General features: G+C 39.9%; 1 long non-coding RNA gene across 1 annotated transcript; it reads right to left on the bottom strand.

Annotated features, from left to right (window-relative positions):
• Positions 1-3,210: 3,210 nt before the first annotated feature.
• Positions 3,211-7,750, bottom strand: LOC134756984 (uncharacterized). The gene is made up of 2 exons (XR_010130558.1): positions 7,439-7,750; positions 3,211-3,349 (listed from the first exon to the last, which is right to left on the bottom strand). It is a non-coding gene; the product is annotated as an uncharacterized lncRNA (long non-coding RNA).
• Positions 7,751-8,620: the final 870 nt, after the last annotated feature.

The following is an 8,620-nucleotide window of genomic DNA, read 5'->3' as shown; positions in this document are numbered from 1 at the left end:
TTTTTTTGTAGAGATGGGGTTTTGTCATGTTGCCCAGGCTGGTCTCAAACTCCAGGGCTCAAGCAATCCACCTGCCTTGGCCTCCAAGAGTTCTGGAATTACAGGTGTGAGCCACCACACCTGGCCTAAATTTCTTAAACGAAAATTGAAGCACAATATACCAAAACCTATGGAAAACAGCAAAATAAGTACTAAGAGGGAAGTTTATAGCAATAAGTGCCTACATCAAAAAAGTAGAAAAACTTCAAATAAACAACCTAAACATGCATCTTAGAGAACTAGAAAAGCAGAGCAAAAGAAACCCAAAATTAGTAGAAGAAAAAAAAATAAATATCAGAGCAGAAATAAATGAAATTGAAATGAAAAAATACAAAAGATTAATGAAACGAAAAGTTGGTTTTTTGAAAAGATAAATAAAATGGACAAATCTTTAGCCTGACAAAGAAAAAAAGAAAGAAGACTCCAACAAAATCAGAGATGAAAAAGGAGACATTACAACCAAACTGCAGAAATTCAAAGAATCATTAGAGACTTCTATAAGTAACTGAATGCCAATAAATTGGAAGACCTAGAAAAAATGGATAAATTCCTAGACACATACAACCTACCAAGATTGAACCATGAAGAAATCCAAAACCTGAACAGACTAACAAGTACCGAAATCTAAGTCATAATAAAAGGTCTCTCAGTAAAGAAAAGCCGGGGACCCTATGGCTTCACTGGTGAGTTTTACCAGATATTTAAAGAAGAACTAATACCAATCCTACTCAAACTATTCCAAAAAAAAGAGGAGGAGGGAATACTTCGAAATGCATTATATCAGGCCAGTATTACTCTACTATCAAAGCCAAAGACATCAAATAAGGAAAACTACAGGCCAATATCCTTGATGAACATTGATGCCAAAATCCTCAACAAAATACTACCAAACTAAATTCAACAGCATATTAAAAAATCACTCATTGTGACCAAATGGGATTTATCCCAGAGAAGCAAGGATGTTCAATATAGACAAATCAATCAATTTGATATATCAACAGAATGAAGGACAAAAGCCATATAATCATTTCGGTTGATGTGGAAAAAACATTTGATAAAATTCAACGTGCTTTCATTTTAAAACCCTCAAAAAACTGGGCATAGAAGAAATATACCTCAACATAATAAAAGCCGTATAGTATAACAGATGCACAAGTAATATCATACCGAATGGGGAAAAACTGAAAGCCTTTTCTTTAAGATCTGGTATATGACAAGAATGCCCACTTTCACCAATTTTATTCAAAATAGTACTCAAAGTCCTAGTTAGAGCAATCAGACAAAAGAAAGAAATAAAGGACATTCAAATTGGAAGGAAGAAGTCAAATTATCCTCATTGCAGATGATATGATCTTACATTTGGAAAAACCTAAAGACTCTACCAAAAAGCTATTATTAATAGAATTGATAAATTCAGTAACACTGAAGGATACAAAATCAACATACAAAACTCAGTAGCATTTCTATATGCCAACAGCGACTAATCTTCACAAGAAATCAAGAAAGTAATCCCATGTACAATAACTAAAAATAAAATAAAATATATAATAATTACATTAACCAAAGAAATGAAAGATCTCTACAATGAAAACCATACAACATTGATGGAAGAAATTATAGAGGACACCAAAAAATGGAAAGATATTCCAGTTCATGGACTAGAAGAATCAATATTATTAAAATGTCCATACTATCCAAAGCAATCTACAGATTTAATGCAATCCCTATCAAAATACCAATGACATTCTTCACAGATATAGAAAAAATAATTCTAAAATTATATGGAACCATGGAAGATCCAGAATAGCCAAAGCTATCCTGAGCAAAAATAACAAAATTGGAGGAATCACATTGTCTGACTTCAAATTATTCTACAGAGCTATAGTAACCAAAACAGCAGGTACTAGCATAAAAACAGACACATAGACCAATGGAACAGAATAGAGAACCCAGAAACAAACTTTGTGGGGAACAAGTTTACTGCACCCAGGCTCTGGAGCCAGCCTATCTGTATTTGAATCGTGGCTTTGCCATTAACCTTGGGTAAATAGCTAAATCTCTGTGGACCTTAGCTTCCTCATCTGTAAAATGGGGGAATAAGGATAATTCTCTCATAGGGTTATATAAATGAGTAAATGACGTGATGGATGAAAAGGGTTTAGCAATAGTGCATGGATGAGGCAGGTTAGATGTTGCAACTATCAAATCCCACAGTGTAGTCATGATGGTAAGGAGATGAGGTAAACTATGAGCCAGCCAGTAAGCATGGCACATAGTATGTCTTAGCTTGGTAAGTGTTAATTTTTGTTTTCACATGTGGTACACAGTACGCATGCAATAAAAATTTGCTGGATCAAGTGAAAAAAAAAAGAAAAAGTTATAAAGAAGATGCTGAATTTTCTGGGAAGCCCTCCTTCCTCACTCCAAACATTCCTCTCTCCAAATATTGTTCTTTAACTGATTGACTTTGTTGAAACAGGCACATTTGGTTATTAGGGAAATATATGGTTAGAAGCTTAGGAAATTGTGACAAAGGATTTTCCATGCTTTCAGCAATAGGAGGCGTAGTCAACCAGTGTGTTAAACTTTGTAAAAAGGAATTGCGGGACTGGTTTCGCCCCTGCCCTGCCTCCCTAGACAGAACCAAGAGATGACCGTGATTGGAAATCGTACCACTCAGCAGCTGTTGTTATTGGCTGGCTCACAGTTCACCTCATCTTACCATAATGACTACACTGTAGGATTTGACAGTTGCAACATCTAACCTGCCTCAAAATCTCTTCCTCACTTCCAGGGAGTTCCACTGTCCCTCCCTTAGTTTGGTGTAAGATGTAACCACAGCTTTAATTATTAGTCTTGAGAGAAACAGGGAGGTGGTATCACGACTCCATCTACTCAGCTATGAATGAACAACCCAGCTCTTTACGACTAACTCCCAAAACAAACATCAAACCCCAAAGCATGAATAAAATAGCTATCTTCATCATACAACACAACCAGGGCATGCCTCCTGTTTTTGCTCCTTGTGCAGTATTTTTACATTCATCTAAAGCTTGAGTACAACTTTTTCTGATACTTTCTTCTGACTCATGAAAGCATACACTTAATCTCCTGTAGACAATAGAGGATTCTATTTAGCTGTAATTGTGGAAAAGGCATCATCAAGGTTGCTAAGCAGCAGAAATTGGTTTATTGGAAACAACTTTCTGTGAGGAAAGCACCCCTTGTTCCCCAAGGATCTGTGTCTTCTTGTTGATTGACTTGCTGAGTGAATTCTGCAAAAGATTTTCCCCTTATACCTATGGGAGGACTGGGAAGGCAAAGTGGTAGAGAAAGAATCAATGTTAGAAAGTGGATGAGGCACTCTTAAGCAATTAAGGGACCATGTTTCTTCTGTCCAGAAACCTCTAATTAGGAAATCTGAGGCCCTGTTTGGCTGTGTGTCCTTTGCCCTGCTGTCAGGCCTCATTATGGGCTCCACCAAGATGAGGAAGGAACTCAGAGACAGAGAAGGGACATGTGTCATGCTGGGATGGCGATCAGTCAACCCAGGAAAGGATGTGGACTTAAGCTATTCCTAGTGACTTGAAGTATCACAGTTGCCACACTCATTTAGTTTAATTATCTAGACTAGCAGTTATGCTCATGGGACCAAGAAGGTAAAAAAAACAGTAAAGTTACCTGTGTAAGTGTATGTGTTGGGGGAAAACCATTGGCATTTATTGAATGATTAATATGTGATAGTTTTAAGCATTTTTTGTGTACAAAAATTAATACTATTAGTTTAACACTCTTTAAAGATGAGAAACCAAGGCTCTAAGAGGGTACATTCATGAATACAGTTACTGTAAATTAGCAGGGATGGAATTTGAACCCTGGCAGCCAACACACCTGTCGGCTGGACTATCCAGGCCCTCAGTCTTAGATGATTGTGCCCATGGGAAAACTATGGCCCCAAGCTTCTAGATCTTTCCTTTTTTTGAAAGGAGGCAGCTTATCTGAATTTTTAATGAAAAATATCTGAATTTTTAAATTGTTGGCAACATCTTTAAAATTTTTTTTAATCTTATTTCAGGTCAACTACTGAGTATAAGCTGAGTGTAGCGTAGGATTACTTCCTTCTTGCCCAAAGTCATTAAGTCATTGCTCAAGCTGCAACTCTGTGAGTATGTGGCATAAACCTGGACCAAGGAAGGGGAAATGTAAACAGGAAGCCACACCAGTTCCATTTCAAGAAATAGCCTTTGAGGAAGCTTCACAATATTGGGTTATCAGAGGCAGTTTGACCTCCTAGGCTTTGCTAGTTTCACCAGAAACCTAGGGAGAATGTGGGTCAAGATTTCAGATTTGTGATGGAGTAGAGTCTAGACCTGCCTGTTTAGGCCACAGTGCTATAATCCTATAGTTCAAAGATTCCCAACCAGCCACATAGTGGTATGTAGTCAGTGGGTCACATGTGAGCTGAAATACTGACCCTCTCAGTCCTCAGGAGTCTAGGTAGTTTCAGTGGTCATGAGGCCACTCAGGTGGTCACGTGTGGCCATAAGAAGATTCTCCTTTCAACTTAACCTATGTAGCAGATGTTATAATTTTTAACAAATGCATGACAGGAAGTTAGAAAGTTGTGAAGCAATACTATGGTCTGTTTCCTATGTAATATGGATTGCCCTGACGTAACCATCAAGTGAATGGGATCTACATCTCTATGTAAATTCTTTAGTGTAACTTTTCTGCTCTTCTCCTCGTCTAGATAATAGGATATCCTCCTCCCGGTTTTTCCCAACATATTCATGAAGGTTTTAATTAAAAAAAAAATCACTACATTTCATTCATTCATCCCTTCTAGTTATCTTCCTGACCACCAATCTCACATAGCAATTCGCTGCTATTTAGTATCAATTCATTCAATCGTGGTTTGTTTAGAAAGGTCCCTGGGTGAGGGTATGGGGCCTACCAGGGTGACCAGCTTGTCTCAGTCTGCCAGGAATATTCCTGATTTTAACACTGAAAGTCTTGTGTCCCAGAAATCTCAGTCCTGAGTAAGCCAGGATCGTTGGTCACTGTAGGTCTAACACACATGTAGAGTTGTAATTACAGACAGAAAGAAAGACCCTTCTTTGTATGAGTAGGTGGTTTGGGGAGAAGGGAAGGAGGAGCAGAATTTGGCTTCATATGGATAGGTAGGTGTAGGGGTGATGGGGGTGTTTCACACAAAATAACCTCATATTTTCTTTACTGGATAGACATAAGGTCACCTGCAGAGAGGAAGGTGGGCCGATGGTAGAAGAATTGTCACTTAACAAATCCTACTTCTTAATACATTCTTTTAAAACAACTCAACAACAACTTGGGTGCATTTATATGCTTTGCATGAATGTATTCTGCCATTTCTGTGAGGAAGCAAATTATTATGAATAACTACAAAAATGAAATGGTTGTATATTTATTTTTTCAAAAACAAAAGGCAAATTCCAAAGGTATAATCTAAGATGAGGCATCATGATCACTAGAGGTGCCTGTTCCCATTACTGCCATGCTTTAATCCACTTGCCCTCAACTGTCTACCATCCTCCGGCTCCCCATCCCTCACATCCTAAATAACACACCTAGCTTAAGTAACAATTACTCACTTAAAAGTGGGAAAATATGGTCAGTATTGAGGGAGTGTAGCACCAAAATCTGTATCAGTCAAGGTTTTCCAGAGAAAGAGAACCAATAGGATATGTATGTATGTATGTATGTATGTATGTATGCATCTACTATCTACCATCTATCATCTATCTATCTATCTATCTATCTATCTATCTATCTATCTATCTAATCTATCTAAGAAGGGATTTATTATAGAAATTGGCTCATGCAATTATGGAGTGACAATATGCCACCTGCAAGCTGGAGACCCAAGAAAGCTGATAGTGTAATTCAGTCCAAGACCAAAGGCCTGAGAACCAGCGGGGGAATGCTGCTGGTGTAAACTCTGGAGTCTGAAGGCCTGAGGACAAGGAGCTCTGATGTCCGAGGGCAGAAGATGGATGTCCCAGCTGCAGAAGAGTGGAATCTGAATTGTGGCCCTCAAAGACCCACTGGAGGGCAGACACTGGCAGGCTGTGGGAGAAGCTGAGGACAGGGTGAGTGAAACTCCACAGGTGACCTTGGACAAGTGCCTAAACTTTCTGTGCCTCTGTGTGTACATCTGCAAAGTGAAGTGGTGGACTTTGTGAGCCCCAAGGTTCCTCATGCATTCTAGAATTGCAGCACTTTTTGTGGCATTGTAAGAGGAAAGAAGCAGTTACAGAAACACAATTTTGAAACGCTAGGTCTTTGGTATTTGAAGCCAAGGAATTGGCCAGGGGTCTCTGAAAAAAAAAATAGTATTATGAATAAGATGGAACCAGACAGCACCCTAAAAGTTTGTGACAAAGGAAGTCTCAATCCTCACATCAGAAGCAAACTTCTCACTGTATACCTTTACATTTTATAAAACATGGTCACATGGAACAATAGCTTGCAGACTGGGAAGCACTTGAACATAATAGTGTTTCATTTGATCCTCATACACTCTTGGGAGATAGAAAGCATTATTTTTACTCTCTCCATTTTATGAACAAGGAAAATCAGTTTCCAAGTAGTTAAGGTCACAGAGCTGAGTATTGGACTCTGTTCTTATGGATTTCTGTACCCTCCACAGAGAATGGGGTCAGTGGGGTCTTATCCTTGAGCAGCCGTGTCAGAAGTGGGAGCCCTGGGCATAGAGCCTTAGGGACTTATGGAACATACTGTGTCCTCACTAGGCTAGAGCAGGGACTATGGTTGTGGATGCCATAATTGGTCTGCTTTGGAAAGGGCTTCCTTTATCTCCACCAAAGAGATATCACCAAAGATCTGGGGGCAGCTTGGCCAGTCTATGTGCTGACTCTCTGCTGGAGCTGTCTCCTAATCAGGTCACTGCTAGAGTTCCTCTTCCTAAATGTCCCAGTGCCATGACTTTGGTGCTCTAGCTTGTGGGATTGAATCAATCTAAGAGTCCAGAGTCTATGAGGACTCCTTCTTCTCTATTGTATGCTGCTGTCTGAAGCTAAATGCTATTGTACAAGTTTTGTTGCTGTTTAGATTTTTTTTTGTTCCCAGATTATTGTCCCAAAAATAGACCTATGATATATTCTTATACATTTGAATTTAATTAAGAACCTTTTTCTCAATGACATAAATATGGTTTTACTGTTTCCAGCCAGGCCAGACAAAGATGCCTGAAGACAGATTTCTAAATGATGCTATGTGCCAATTTCTCTGATCTTTTTAATATTGTAACTAAGGGGCCTTGCTCTGAGATGGTGATTTATGATTTTGACATGCTATCCTGTACCACTCTCTGATCACAAGGGAATACGTAGAAACTCACCAAAGCAACTGCTGTCAGTCGTCAAAGTGGAGCCACATTGTCCCTTCTAACCTCATAAGGATCCTTATGGGATTCAGGATGATCACATTTTCAGTGCTCTAAGGACTGTCTCCGTATGATCCCAGCCATACCATGCCCATTACTGATGTATTTGACCTGTTGAGTCTCCAACAGCATTGCAGACTCCACTTTTTGTGTTCCAACAGGACTAAGGCCAGAAGCGAATGTCCTATTTTTTCCTGCCATTTCTCTGCTGAGCAACAGTTCACCCTTGGAGCTGCTGCTGCCTAAAGAACAGGAGAAGATTCAGGAATGCTAACAATAGTTACCTACATATCCCATGCCCTCTGCCCTTGCCCATTGTAACAGCCTCACCACTTAGATCAGTAAGAGTCCACACTTGCTCAGTACATCTTGGTGCTCACTTCAGCTGTGGGCTCTGATTTAAACATCCAGCTCAGGGGATGCCTCTTTGGTGCATGTCATAATCAGGAGAAGAATGCTGTCTTTGGATTCTGGAACTGACTCCATTTGTAGTGAAGAGTTTGGAGAGCATCAATAATGGGATGGCAACATTCATTCATTCATTTATGCCTCTAACCAGTCTTTCCTCACATACTGGTTGAGTACTCGATACATGCCCTGTGCTTAGCTGAGTACTGTTCAATGGTGAACAAAGAAGACATGGTCTTAAGGAGGAGTTCCTATTTCAACAGAGTAGCCCAAGGAACTTCAACCACTTTTGCTACAGGTGTATTAGTTACTGCCAAGAGTCCGTAAGTGTTCATGGGCCTCATTAAGCTCTGCCTTCCTTCTGCTTTTTGGAGCCTGGCCTTTGGTTGGCCTTGAATGAAGAGTGGGGCCCCCAAAGTACCACTGTCAGCACTCTCCAGGTGAGTATTATCCTGGGAGGGGCCAGGGCATGAGGAGGGCCAGGGCGTGGGGCCCTCTGAAGGCTGTGTCATCCCAGGCTTCAGCCACAGAGGTTTTATTACGGAGGAAAGCTGAGCTGTGAGCACGTTGCTAGGCTGTGGCTATTTATTTTTATAAACGAGCCTTGTGCTTAATTTAGAAACCTGCTTTTTCTTTTTCTTTCTTCTTTCCAACATCATCTGGCTGTCTGGTACCATCAAAGAATTGCATTTCTGACCCAAGAAGAGCTTATGGGTGGATGGGGGTGGG

This window comes from Gorilla gorilla, chromosome 14 (genome assembly GCF_029281585.2).
Source record: "Gorilla gorilla gorilla isolate KB3781 chromosome 14, NHGRI_mGorGor1-v2.1_pri, whole genome shotgun sequence".
Taxonomy (NCBI): Eukaryota; Metazoa; Chordata; class Mammalia; order Primates; family Hominidae; genus Gorilla; species Gorilla gorilla.
Note: the sequence above shows the minus strand (reverse complement) of the source record. Positions and strands in the feature narration are given on the sequence as shown.